The 14938-nt window shown below is 43.8% G+C and overlaps 1 protein-coding gene across 1 annotated transcript in view; it reads right to left on the reverse strand.

Moving 5' to 3' along the window:
- Positions 1 to 14459, reverse strand: part of GAS2L3 (growth arrest specific 2 like 3) — a 54065-nt gene extending 39606 nt beyond the window's left edge. The window contains exon 1 of the mRNA XM_077472279.1: positions 14304 to 14459. The gene's annotated coding sequence lies outside the window, so the exon portion shown is untranslated. The remainder of the gene's footprint in view (positions 1 to 14303) is intronic.
- Positions 14460 to 14938: the final 479 nt, after the last annotated feature.

A 14938-nucleotide genomic window follows, 5' to 3' on the forward strand; every position in this document is an offset into this window, starting at 1 on the left:
TTAAAAAAATAAAAATAAAAGAAAGGGAAGGGATCCCTGCAGTTTATGGTGGCAACAAGACATTGGAATGAGATTTGCTCCTCAATGTATACAAGATAGGATTTTTTTTATAGAAATGATTTAGTCCAATACCCCAGTGACACCTAAACAGGTTAGGCACCTCATCCCCCAATAAATATGTTATAAAGAATAAAGAAATAAAGGAGGGGAATTTTTTAGCGGCGCAAAATATAACAATGGTATACACAAAATATACTAAAAATTCATGTTAATTTATTACATATACATTAAAAAGACATAGGACTACAAAAATATACAGACAGTTGTATAAACATGATTAATGAGCTGAAGGGATCCCAGTAGTAGGTGTTGGCAGGGTAATCGCACTTGTTCCCGACATGTTTCGCAATGTGCTTCTTCAAGGGAAACGTGCAACTGACAACAAATTTAATATTCAAGGAAAAAGAAAAAAAGAAGGGAGTTTAGACCATGCAAAAGAACAAAATACCTATTAAAAAAAGGCATATTTAATTACTAAAATGAAAAAACTATGTAGATATCAAACATGTCGATCTATTAAAATCGGCGCTTACCCACAGCCACCCAAGTCATGAAGTGCTCGGGATCAACAAACAGATGGAATAGTGTGCACCCTATCGGCCGAACAGATGGCCCCCAAGGCCTATTGGAGGACACAGATGGGGGTAAGTCAGTGCTAAAAAAAAAAAAAAATGAACAAAACAGATTGTAAGTAGTGAATGATTAGAAAAATGTGTCTGCAATATACACTCAGCTGGTGTCCTCATTAGCAACAGGGCAAGTTCAAGATGACATTGTCCAGTGCGGTCTGTCGGCTGCACCTGCACAGTAGAACAGGCAGGCATGGCCATACCTATGCAGTAGCGCTGCCAGGCCGTGCCTTGGCAGCAGAATTAACCAAGAATGAACTCTCCTGTGTCTTGTGATGTACAAGAAAGAAAAGAAAACTAAACTCCAGTCTTAAAAGGAAGTCAGAAAAGGAGTCTTGGGGTGCCACACTTCCATAAATCCACATGCAATAACCAGCAGAATCCAACAACAAATCCATAGTTGAATACATTGATCTTGTCTGATAGCCAGCAGTTATTTCATAACCGTCTAGTGATTAAGGTACCACAAAAGGCAATTACTGCTTCAACAAACCTGGTCAATTTAGCTCTTGAGGGAAAAGTAAAACCCCAGCATGATACTGGTTGTGGAAGAACTGATCTGCAAAATACATCACTGTTTAGCTATATTCCATGCAAAATCTCCAAAATACATTGAAAGCACATATTATAGTCTACTTAAGGAGTTAAATATGTGCTGCAACTTGTTTTCTTGCATAACACAGTGACAGTAGCATTAAATTGTGCACATCTGAGAAGTCTCCTGAGAGGATGATTATTCCCTCACACTCCAGAAGAAATTAAGAACAGACTGGCCATTCAGGCACCCAGCATTGCACACTGGAAGCCTTAACATGACACAAGGGAACGGAGCATTCCCCTCCCCACTCATCTGGAAACATGCATGTCACTAAACTCCCACTCAAGCCAGCAGAGCATATGAAATCTGAAACCCAGGGGGTCAAAGATTCCGCTATGGAACAGGGCTACAATAATTCATCTGTTCTAGCAGGACAGGCTCCCATGGTCGATTGCATATTGGGTCACTCATTAAAGTACAAAAGAAAAAAAAAAAATACACTAAAAAGATGGAAAATGAGCTCATGCAGGCCCGATTTATTAGAAGGTTGTGCAAGAAGATTAACAGCTGGGGTGAAATACCAGTCAGATAAAGTTGCTAAACACATACACATGGCCCATTTTCATACATTTTATTTTCAATCGGCCTGCTTTTAAAAATGCTCTCTGGCAGGCATGCAACAAAGTCAGACACTTCCCGGCCTGCATACTGGGTTTGGGTCAATAACTCAACATGTGAAAGTTAGTGGATCAGCACGACAGCCAGTAAGCATTTTTGGGAGGTCAGCAATTGACGCCCCCCGTTTCTCAGAAATTTAAAATTATACCTAACAACATCTATTCCAGAAACCAAGTGAAAGTTATCAGTGTGCTAATAATGCTACATAGCAAAACACTGCAATTATGGGAAAATCAGACAGCACATCCAGTTTCCCTTATAGGGCTAATGCACACTGCAGCTCAAATCAGCTTCTCCTACAGGCTTTTGAGCTCTCCATTTTTTTCCGCCTGAAAACTGCCCTCCATGTTAGCCAATGTGCCATCCACACTATGTTTTTTTTTTCCAGGAGTCTACAGGCACATGCTCTTGCAGGCAGGGACAAAAAAAAAAAAAAAAAAAAACAATTTTGAGAGGAGCGGTTGAGCAGAAGAGACAGTGCCCAAAAACGCACAGGAGAGTATGAAAAAGCTCCAAAAATTCATATATATTTTTACACACACACACATATAAAAATGCTTATGGTCAGAAAAGCTCAATAAAGATGTGCAAAAGAGCACAAAAAAGTACAAGTTTCTTCAAGCTGACATAAAAGCTCAAATGCCTGTAAAAACAAGTCTTAGCCAAGCTGACAGTGTGTCTTGAGGGGCCGAATGCGGCCTGGCTGGTCCGAGCCGAATTTGGAAGGTTTACAAGAGGAATGACGGGTCCCTACGCTTTCCCTACTCATCTGGAACCTTTTCCTGCTGCTAATATTGTCCCTGACAGATGGGTGGCCTGTACCCACACTACCTACATGCTGAATGCATGCTGCGTGCCAAACTCAATAGTCAGGGTCTTAAATAGACTCTACCTGACTCAAGGAAACCATAGAGGAACCATGTTCCGCCTGACATACTCTCTCTCTGCACTGCCAGTGAGGCCACCTGCAGTGGAGGAAATAGACTGCAACTGCCTACAAGCCTCCAGTAGATATAAATGGCTGTGCACTGCTGTACCATTCATGTCTACGGGAGGCTGTATACTGCACCTAGGCTGCCCAGCCAGGGAAAAGAGGTTGCCATTTCTGCTGAACGCTCTTAGCCGCCAATGTGCAAGGCCTTAGTATAAAAATAGCTGAGATTTCTGTGCTTCTGTGTCACGTACCTGGTTGAGGCCAAGCTGACAGGAGGGCTTTCCCTTACACCTCCTGTCCTGTTTCTCCTGAAGGTGGTGACTGGGTATAAGAGGGCACAGGAGTGGCACGGGTTCCTGGTTGGAGATCATGGACCAAAGGTACTGGCAGGTGCCAAACAGGTTTGTAGACTGGCAGATGCTGGTACATGCCAACAGGTGCAGACCAGCAGGCAGATTGGTGGGCTGGCAGGTGTAGGTACACAGCAAGTGCAGGACAGCAGACAGCAGCCAAGCTGGTGATCAGGCATATGCAGGCAGAAGTCACTAATGGCCAAGCAGTAGAGGTACAGAATTAGATCCAAAGAAGAGTCAGGGCTAAGCCAGGGTCGGCATTAGGCAAGCAGAGAAGTCACCAAAACAGCAGAGTGGGGGTCACAAGGTGGGTCAGCAATAAGGTATCAGGAATGAGCAGAGTCAAAACAGGCGGGGTATACACAGGAACAAGCACAGGATCAGGTCACAGACAGTAGAAGCTGATGAACACTCAGCAATCTTCTGGTCAATGGAGCCAGTTTAAATAGACAAAAGGGTGTCAAGTATTCAAGCACGCTAATGTGCATGTGTGCAGATATGTTAGTAAATTAGGAATCTCCATTTGTGACTCATGAATGCTTATGTGCACAAGTGGTCACTCGAGAATTATTAGCAAGTGCACCTTCGTTCACGACTATGCATAAGATTTCCCTGTCACTGTTACGCGTTTTGAAGAGACATTGCTCTACAATGCTTATAGCTACAGAGGTGATTGGATGTCGGTTTAAGGATAGGTTCACACATGTCTGGCTGCAGTTTGCAGTCTGTCTTTAAAAAGGAGTCTGGTACCGATGTGTTCACTGGCTCAGGTGCGAATTTTTACTTGAATTTGTATCTGAACCGACAAAAACATAAATAAATAAAATAAAAAACGCATAGGACTCTTTCTAAAAATGACCTGCAGCTACCCCAGACATGTATTAACTGGCTCCATTGCAAGCCGGTTCAGTTCACATGTTATGCGAATCAGATGCTGTTCAAAACGCATCCAATTTGCATATATGTGAATCGAGTCCTAAAAGGGTTTTTAATACTTGATCAGGAAATGTGAAAACCTTAGTCTGGGCACAGGTTTATGTTTCATTTATATTTTGACTTCATCATAAAGAACCATTGATCTATTAGAACTGGAAAAAGGGTGTCAATAGTAACATTGTCTCTTCCAGATTTACCCCACACTGCAGAAGAGCAACAAAATGCTATATCTAAAAACACCAATGTCTTATTGATGCTGCAATGTATGACTAACACAGTAACAGGTGGAATATAAGAAACACAGAATTTATATACATAAAGTCTCTTCAATGAACAAAGGCAATACAGGGAACAATACCATAATCAAAGAACCTCTAGTCCTGGGGCAGTAGCTATTCATTGCAGTGGTCTATGTGGGCGGCTACTGAATGGAAGACATTGCAAGATTATTGCCAGGCATGCAATGCCAAGGAATTTCCCCACTAGAACACAGCCCTGTGACATTTTGTAAACAGAACTTCTTTGTAACAAAATTGAATTTCAGGATCTATCAATATTTCCATGAAAAACATGACTCTAGAAATAAATACCAAAATTCCTGCTAAGGCAGCCTGGAGTCTCAAAATATTTCATAGACGGGTAGGGTTATAAGAATGAGTCTTCAGGGCTTGCATTAAAAGGTGAAATGTGTGATGATGGCTTGGGGACAATTCTGCTGTATAACACATTGGTTGAACCTTTAAAAAAAAAAAAAAAAAAGGTAGAAGAGTAGAATTGACCCCAAGCTTTTGTAGCAATTTATATAAAGTATTTTTTATTTTTTTGTATACAAAAACATTTTATACGGTATACTTGTGTAACATGATTCAGCGCTCTAGTGGCATTAAAGTGTACAATATATATATATATAATATTTTTTATTTTATTTTTTATTATTATTATCTCTCAAGTTAGATCCTGGTGAATCCTGTGTATGAAGAGGCTCCTGCACTGTGCTGCCACATCTTGTGCGATTTGGGAGAGACAGTATTCAGTGATCAGGCAGAACCACTTATTGGCCAGCCCCTTCAGTGCAGCCTTTGTGTTTGAAGAAACCAGTAGAACACTTCTTCAGCAAGGTTAAAGGCACAATACACCATTGTGCGATTTGTCATGTGACTTTGGACATCAAAGTCGCATGACAAGCCGCACCCAATTCTTTTCAAAGGCATCCTTTCAAATTGGTGTGACTTAGTGGCAGAGACTTCGAAAAAGGTGCCTGCGCTACTTTTCAACTTTCAATGCGACTTTGATGAGTGCAAATAAAATCACCAATTAGATGCTAAGAGAGAGCCAACCAGTGTCTCTGCCTGGAAAAGGATCTGGCCCTACAACAGTGATGACATGAAACCCAGCCACTGGTCTCTTTTCAGGTAAAAGAAGGGTATTGCCACTGAAAAAATATAAGAGTAATCACTTTAGCTAGTTTCATCAGAGTACAGCAGGGGAGTGGATATTACCGTGTACACAGAGCAGCTCTGAAAAAAGCAGTCTGACTCAGGTTATCAGCAACAGCTTCAAACAATATAGAAAGATACAAAGTACTAGAATGATACAAAAGTAACATTGTTAATTCATCTACAAAACAAAGAAAAAAAAGAGTGTTGATCGGCAGATGTTAAAGAGTTCTCCGACACAGGAGATAAAAATTTCCAGCTGCTTTTTTGTTGGGGAGGGGACTTTAGAGATAGATTACTACAGAGCTGGTCTATTCACAGTACAGTACAGCTTTGCAAGTTTCTTCATTCCTCTGCCTATGTGGAGTAGAGGCGTGTACCTTTCCTCCAATCAGCTCTCACACAGTGTATGCCAAGATTCCCCTCCCACTGCTGAAACCTGAAGACATTTTTCTAACATGATGTGCATTTTCTAAACAGTGTAGAAAGCTGAAGACAGCAGATATATAAATAAAACTTATGTAGGGAGATTCATTTCTTTTTGTATCATCTGAGGCTGTTCACTTCACTGGGTATATGTGAGGGTTTACATCCACTTTAAGCAATGACAGTTATTGCAGCATAGTAGAAATGTAAAAATGACTCGCATGCGCAGTAGGGAACCGGGAAGTGAAGCCGGTTCGCTTCACTTCCTGATTCCCTCACCTAGAATGGTGGCGGCAGCAGCCGAGGGATCGATCGGCCTCGGCATCGCTGGAACCCGGGACAGGTGAGTGTCCATTTATTAAAAGTCAGCAGCTGCAGTATTTATAGCTGCTGGCTTTTAATATTTTTTTTTTGGTGGAATCCCTCTTTAAAGACAACCTTTTCTTGAAAAGAACAGAGGCTGCGATTTCTGACAATTCTAGTTTCCTCTAAAGCTGGCCATAGAGGATTTAAATTTCTCTGCTGAACCGGCCAAGTTTTGATCCATCTATGGGCAAGCTGATTGTACCCAAGTCAATCCATTGATCGACTTGGGTACAACCAGCATGTTGGATTTCTAGTATGCGATTGCGATTATTGCCGCTAGCAATAATCACTGTTTTTCTGGCAAGAACGGCTACCTGTGCCCCGCTGGAAGAACACAATGCCTCAGCATGAGGGATTCCCCCACCAACACTGTCTGTGAGGATAGGGGAAATCGAGCAATTCCCCTTTCCTGCAACCCATGGTTGCTGGTATGAAAAAAAAAAAAAATACATTTACATAATTTATGACCTGCCTTAGTCATGCTGAGCCTTTTTTTTTTAATACTATGCAAATAAAGTAATTTACTGTTTTCTGGATATGCATTATACATTACCACAAGTATTGAGACGCCTGCCTTCACACGCACATGAACTTTAATGGCATCCCAGTCTTAGTCCCTAGGGTGTAATATTGAGTTGGCCCACCCTTTGCTATAATAGCTTCAAGTCTTCTGGGAAGGCTGTCCACAAGGTTTAGGAGCGTGTGTATGGGAATGTTTGACCATTCTTCCAGAAGCACATCTGTGAGGTCAGGCATTGATGTTGGACGAGAAGGCCTGGCTCACAGTCTCTGCTCCAAATCATTTAGTGGAGGGGGGGGGGGGGGGGGATTATGGTGTGGGGTTGTTTTTCAGGGGTTGGGCTTGGCCCCTTAGTTCCAGTGAAGGGAACACTTAAGACTTCAGCATACCAAGACATTTTGGACAATTTCATGCTCCTAACTTTGTGGGAACACTTTGGGTATGGCCCCTTCCGGTTCCAACATGACTGCACACCAGTGCACAAAGCAAGTTTGGGGTGGAGGAACTTGACTGGCCTGCACAGAGTCCTAACTTCAACCCGACAGACCACCTTTGGGATGAATCAGAGTGGAGACTATGAGCCAGGCCTTCTCTCCAACATCAGTGCCCGACCTCACAAATGCATTCTGGAAGAATGGTCAAACATTCCCATAGACAGACTCCTAAACCTTGTGGACATCCTTCCCCGAAGAGTTGAAGCTGTTATAGCTGCAGAGGGTGGGCCAACTCAATATTGAACCCTACGGACTAAGATTGGGATGCCATTAAAGTTCATGTGCCTGTAAAGGTAGGTGTCCCAATACTTTTAGAGAAAGGAAGGGTTTCCGGCGCTCCAAATATTGTAATGTCTTGATAGGATGGTGCAATGTTAGCTTAAATAGCTCATTTAAAATCAATCAATATTTATTTAAAAGTGAGGAGGCAGCCAACCTCAGAGGGTGTCCATAACCTCTTTAGGCAAGCAAGAGGAATAAAAAGGGGGGGGGGGGGTAGGGTTGGAGGTGGCAACACTAGTAGTTCTGTCACATAATTGTTTGTTTTTGACTTACTGGTTCACAGGTTCATAAGGTGGCGGTGCCCATCAAGGGTTAAAATATCCAGGGGTGTGCTGGTGTCCTTTTGCTGTAGGACTGCCAGTGGAAAGGACAGCAAATGGACTGCCAGCAGAGCTTGCACCCCAACACCAGCACACCCCTGGATATTTTTAACCCTTGATGGGCACCACCACCTTATGAACCAGTACGTCAAAAACGAATAAATAATTACAGAACTGCTGAACTACAGAACAGAACTACTAGATTTGGCGCCTCCTACCCCCCCCCCCCCCCCCCTTTATTCCTCTTGTGTCCCAATACTTTTGGCAATATAGTGTATGTCCCAGGAAGTACTAAAGCCAAAGTTTTCATCCTCTGTAAAAAATGAATGGACAGGACAATGAGGCCATTTCCTATTACAAGCTACATGAATGAAAAACATTATGTCATTGTCTCTTTGGCTGTCAGAGCAAAACGTTTGTGTGTGAAGGATGTGACAGATCAGGAAAAGGTTTCTGGAAACAAGTGAAATCATTGTACCTTTATTCTTTAAAAAAGCAAAACAACTAAAGGATAAATTTGTGTAGATAAAAACATTTTTTTTAAAGCTGAACGCCAGGTATGATCTTTAATGCATACTTGATTTGGTCCAGATTGGCACAATGCAAATATGAAAAATTGTGGCAATTAGGCCTCATACACATGGACGTTAAAAAAAAAAAAAAAAAAAACACAGCGTTAAAAAAAGTTTTTATCTATGTTTTGCATTGGCGTCAATGCGCGTTTGATGGTACTAGCTTTCAGCCGCGTTTCACTGCCTCTATTCAAAATCAATGGTTCCCTATGGGGGCCCATTGTGAGCAGGGCATGTTGGGGCAATGTCACAGGGGGCGCGGAATCCAAATTACATCATCGGGTTGCCCCACCCCATGCCAAATATAAAAGGCATTGCACACGGCGGGCCCAGCATTACATCGGGAGATCGTGTAGAGTCAACATCAGAAGAGCAGTGGGAGATGTACCCCCATACTCATTCACCTAGGGTCTGGGGCCGGTATCTGGGCCCCCCCTTGTTAAGGGAGGCTTCCAGATTCCGATAAGCCCCCCGCCTGCAGACCCCGACAACCAATGGCAAGGTTTGTTAGGAAGAAGCCCTTGTCCTCATCACCATGGGGACAAGGTGCTTTGCGGTGGGGTGCAGAGCCCCTCCCTGCCCCAAAGCACTCACCCCCAATGTTGAAGGTATGTGGCCTGGTATGGTCCAGGTGGGGGGGTGCTCTCCCCCCCCCTCTTTCCTGACCTGCTGGGCTGCGTGCTTGGATAAGGGTCTGGTATGGATCTTGGGGGCCCCCCCCCATGCCATTTTGGTTTTGGCGGGGAGGTTTCCCCTTAAAGCGGTGTTGCCACCAAAAAATTAAAAGCTGCTTAAAATTCGTAAAAAATAAAATAAAAAAAATAATTGGCAACAAAAAATTTTTTTACTCACCTCTAAATACCTGTTGCTAGGGGTTCCCTTGTAGTCTGCCTTCTTCCTTGCCCGGGCTGGTGACATCACTTCCCCTCGCGCCGCACATTCGTGACAGGACCCAGGTGACTGTACGGCGTATCACGGCGCCCTGCGCCGCTCGCACATGCGCCGTGGGTGCCCGGCTCTGAAGCCACAGCCGGGTGCCCACAGTACGCATGACGGCGCCGCGAGCAGAGCGGGGAACGAGGGGGGGGGGGCTTCGTTCCCCCGCATCGCTGGACCCTGGGGAAGGTAAGTGTCCAATTATTAAAAGCCAGCAGCTGCAGTATTTGTAGCTGCTGACTTTTCATTTTCTTTTTTTTTTTTTAGGGGGTACCCCACTTTAAGATCCATACCACACGAAGTATTGTCTTGGGAGGACCCTCACGCAAATTTTTCTCAATTTTGGCAGGGTTCCCCTTCAAGATTCTCAGCACACAAGTCCTGTTTTTTTTTTTTTTTGGAGCTTAAAAACGCCATGGTGTGCATGAGGCCATTGAATAACGTGGAGTGGCGTTTTTAAGATTAAAAAAAAAAAATAAAGTCTCTGTAAAAAATGTCGGTTTGTATGAGGCCTTAGAAGCAATCCCCTGCGGCAAGTGTATAGAGGGGGAAGTTGTCTGTCACAAGACCCCGAAAGATTTTGTCTATCACTGTAGTAGCGAACGCTACTACAGTACTCGTCATGTCAGATTCCGCAGTGGCCCCCTCGGGTACGAGACATGAATACTTACTTTGTACCAAGAATCCTCACAATATAGAAAAGCATTCTGATCAAAAAAAAGTCTCAAGAATAGTATGTTGGGCAGAACTAAAAAAATAAAAAATAAAAAAGTGCATGTATAGACAAAACTATATTGGGAAGGTTAGAATCCCTATCATGTTTTTATTACTGTTGGTGTGCCCACTGGGAGGATTCATCCTCTCCATTTTCCTTGGTCTCCAGGGCTGAGAGTGTGGAAAAACCCAAATATTTGAGTTGTCACCAGAACAGGAGTAGAGGGCAAATCTTCCCCCAGAAAAACTGGCCTTACAGTGCAGGAAACATTAGAAGCAGTCATACAAGGAGGATGCACACAAAGAAGCATTCACATGACCAAATCTTCTAACCTATATTGGCCTCACCAGATTTTGAAGGCAAATATCTTCTACTTGGTCTGTGTATGGGCTTCAGCTAAATTTGAAGCCAAATCTCTTCCACTTGGTCTGTGTATGGGCTTAAAATTTTGAAGCCAAATGTGTACTTGTTGGTCTGTGTATGGGCTTCACCAGATTTTGAAGCCAAAAGGCAAAGAGAGTGTCAAAGATGACCTCTTGGATTTTTGAGTTTGGGCATTATTAACACCTGCTTCAGCAGTTATTCATGTCATCCAATGCAGCTGCTGATGGCCATGGCACACTTACTATTGGTAGTTGCATTGCTAAAGCTAGCTACAAACAACCACATAAAACAAGCACAGGTTTGTGGCTACACACAGTTTTTGCTCCAAAGTTGATGGCTATGACATGGACCTTAGGTTGGCTATACACTGATAGATTTTTCTTTTTGTTCAGGCTGCATCCAACATATTCCTAGAAGCATGCTTAGTGCAGCTGGCTAAATCCCCCTGTTGGGCTACTGAATACTCAAACAGCAGTTGCATCCGATTGGCTGACAATTTTTGGCCCGGCTCCTTGGATTTCCAATTAAAGGCTGTTGGACTGGAGGGGGTTGCCATAAGCACATTTCTACTGGTTCACCCGAATTTAGCCAAAATTTGAAAAGTGTAAGGCCAGCTTAAGTGTGCATTTCTGGCCCGTCCCCAAACAACATCCTCTATGACGAAACACGTAGGGTGGACCTATGATGGTGACATAATCACTCTATTTGCATTTATATGGTTGGCTGGTTTTGTGCCCAGGAGCAGAGCCTGTAGGAATACTGTATGTGCTGTATGGATGTTCGTCGAGCTTTTATCCTCTACCTTCTTGTAAGTGCAATACTTATTTTGCTATTAAAATTATTTTATTGTACTAAACCATGAGAGCGCTCTTTCTGCTTTACTTCCCAGTGTAATCTTGAATCGTAAGGATAAGGATATTTTTGCTGGCTTATTCACAGATTCTAGCTCTGCACTATTATTGCATCATCTTTATTGTGTATATACACCTCTGCATTTTAGCAAGTTTCCACACCATTGAACATTGTTAATAGGGATCCATGTTCATCGAAAATGCACTTATGATTATAACCTTTGTTTTTTTTGTTTTTTTAACCAAAACAACAAACATGTCAAACTTACAGGCTCTGTGCAATGATTTTGCACAGAGCAGCCCCAGCAATCCTCCTTTTCTGGTGTCCCCCCCGTCTGCACTCCAGGCCCCTCTTCAGCGAGTGCCCCCAGGGAAAGCCATTTTTCATTGGGCCACCTGCTAGCTCCCAAGCTGCCCAGTCTGGGTCTATTGACACAGACCAGACAACTCGGCCTCGCCCTCTCATCAAGGCATTTGACAGCTGCAGGAGCCAATGGCTGCTGCTGCTATCAAGGTGTCCAATGAGAGGGGGGAGACAGCTGCTGCTCTCATGCCCATCGCTGGATTGGATTAGGCTCATGCAAGGATAAGGGGGTGGGGGCGCTGGGGGGCTCCTGCAGCACAGAGTAGTTTACCTGAATGCATTAAAGGAAAAAAAAAAAACCTTGAGGCTTTAGAGCCACTTTAAAGTTCTTGCAAAGACTGGAGGTATAAAAAAAAAAAAAAAAAAAAAAACAACCTGTGTGCTGCTCCCCCCACAGCCCCCTCCAATACTCATCTGAGCCCCCTCTCGATCCACAGATGTGCACAAGGGCCTGGGCTGTCCCAGGACTCTCTCTCCTCATTGGCTGAGACAGCAGCAAGAGCCATTGGCTCCCACTGCGGTCAATCACAGCCAGTGAGGAGAGAGCAGGGGCAGGGCTGAGCCGTGGCTCTGTGTCTCTTATGGATGCATAGAGCAGGGCTCGGGGCACTTGTCAAGGGGGAGGAGCCAGGAGCACCGACAGAGTTCCCAAGAAGAAGATAAGGGCTGCTCTGTGCAGGTATGACACTTTTTTTTTTAAAGCCGAATATTTTATACTACTTTAACAGTCTTAAAACGTGCTGGCCGCATTTGTTTTGTTTTTTTCCACGTTTTTTTTTTTTTTTATATAATGTTTCCCTGCAACACATTTCTTATCTGTGTGACAATGCTCACTCAGCATGCTGAATCTACAAAGGAGCATAGCTGATTGCCGTAAAATGATCTCCTGATGTGAACTACAAATACCCCTCATCTTTATTATATGGGGAGGAATTCTGTAGTTCACAGAAGAGAATGGATGAGAGCTGATAATGTTGTTTGAGATTTCAATTCAATGAACAGGAAGTTACAAGCATACTGGATTTCTTGCAGGATCAAGATGTATTTTTCTGTTCTGAAAAAATATTATTATTATTATTATTATTATTATTAATAGTAATGCAACTGGCAAGTTGCAATATATTACATTTCCCTCTTATAGATAACATTGCTTGGTAATTACTATTAGCAAACTAAGTTTGGCTGTAAAACATTCTACTAAAAGGAAGAAAAACTACTAGAAAGAAAAAGTCATATGTCATTGAAGTAGCACATGAGGTCTGCAAGTCCATCAAAATGTGTAACATGGGATTTTCTTTAGTAAAGAGAAACACTGCTGACTCAGACAGCACAAGGAGACAAAAATTGTAGCAGCATGACTTCAACTCCCTGTCAGTGAGTCACAAGTTCCTCTTCCAGAGTAATAGAAGGGCCTCTCCATTCCTGGGATCAGGAGCAGTCCCCTCCATCAACACATACATTCCTATTACTGATAAGGCATTCCCTCTACTTAATGCAATAACACACTAACACCATGCTAAAGGTACAGAATACTGCTGACTGACACTAAGGCAGAGGATCACATGTGACCTGTGACATAAAAAAAAAAAAGAGGGACGAGAAGGGACAAGCGATATAAAAGGAGGGACAATCGATATAAAAAAAAAGGAGGGCCGAGAAGGGACAAGCCATATAAAAGGAGGGATGAGAAGGGACACGGGATATAAAAAAGGAGGGCCGAGAAGGGACAAGCGATATAAAAAAGGAGGGCCGAGAAGGGACAAGCGATATAAAAAAGGAGGGCCGAGAAGGGACAAGCGATATAGAGAAGGAGGGCCGAGAAGGGACAAGCGATATAGAGAAGGAGGGCCGAGAAGGGACAAGCGATATAGAGAAGGAGGGCCGAGAAGGGACAAGCGATATAGAGAAGGAGGGCCGAGAAGGGACAAGCGATATAGAGAAGGAGGGCCGAGAAGGGACAAGCGATATAGAGAAGGAGGGCCGAGAAGGGACAAGCGATATAAAGGAGGGCCGAGAAGGGACAAGCCATATAAAGAAGGAGGGCCGAGAAGGGACAAGCCATATAAAGGAGGGCCGAGAAGGGACAAGCCATATAAAAAGGAGGGATGAGAAGGGACAAGCCATATAAAAAGGAATGATGAGAAGGGACAAGCCATTAAAAAAGGAATGATGAGAAGGGACATGGGATATAAAAGCAGGGATGAGAAGGGACAAGCCATATAAAAGGAGGGATGAGAAGGGACAAGCCATATAAAAAGGAGGGATGAGAAGGGACATGGGAAATAAAAGCAGGTATGAGAAGGGACAAGCCATATAAAAGGAGGGATGAGAAGGGACATAGGCAACCCCCGGTAGGTGTACTAGTATAGTGCAATGTACAGCCCCGTAGCAGTGTACAGGGGTCTCCGGTGTCCCTCGTCCAATCACAGCAGACCAATGCTATCACACGTCTGTCCTTATTGCCCTCTGGCAGACGCTGGGCACACTTCGCACATGCCGCACTACTCACTTGTCATTGGCGGAGTCCAGGGTAGTCAGTCCGGCTAGTATGGTCCCAGAGCTTAGTCATACAATGCCGAGCAGAGCGCAGTCTCCTAATCACTGTCCACTCACTCCCACCACAGCCCTGCAGTTCAGACAAGCCGCCTACCCACCCGCAAACTCTCTCTTTAACCCGATTGGTTCTTCCTGACTTCTGGGCTTCGAATTGGCCAATCGCAATGCGGTATGTCGACAGAACGGGGCCCCGCCCCGGGCAGAGGTGTGAGTGTGGATGGGAGGACGCGGTGTGTGAGGAGGATGGGAGCTGCGCTGTTTACAATGATATTACTGTGTGTATTTCACTCACAGCCCCGAGGCTCAGCAGACCACCTCTGACCATAGACAGGCTGTTTTGTGAACTCGTGATATAGCACCCGATATATATGCACACACGTTGTTACGACACACACACAGGGCAGCGCATTCATTTCAATGGGATTCCCTACACATGACAAACGCAGCAGAACAGCTCATATCACCATTGGGTTTCACATCTTTTATAGCAATGCACGTGTGAGGTACTATTAACAATGAATGTCGCCTCATGTTTTGTAAAACACATGCAAAATTGCAACAAAACTCAGAATGGTGCATAGCACTGCC

The sequence above is a fragment of the Lithobates pipiens genome, unplaced genomic scaffold (genome assembly GCF_037356315.1).
Source record: "Lithobates pipiens isolate NorthernLeopardFrog02 unplaced genomic scaffold, aLitPip1_a1.2 Scaffold_8, whole genome shotgun sequence".
NCBI lineage: Eukaryota > Metazoa > Chordata > Amphibia > Anura > Ranidae > Lithobates > Lithobates pipiens.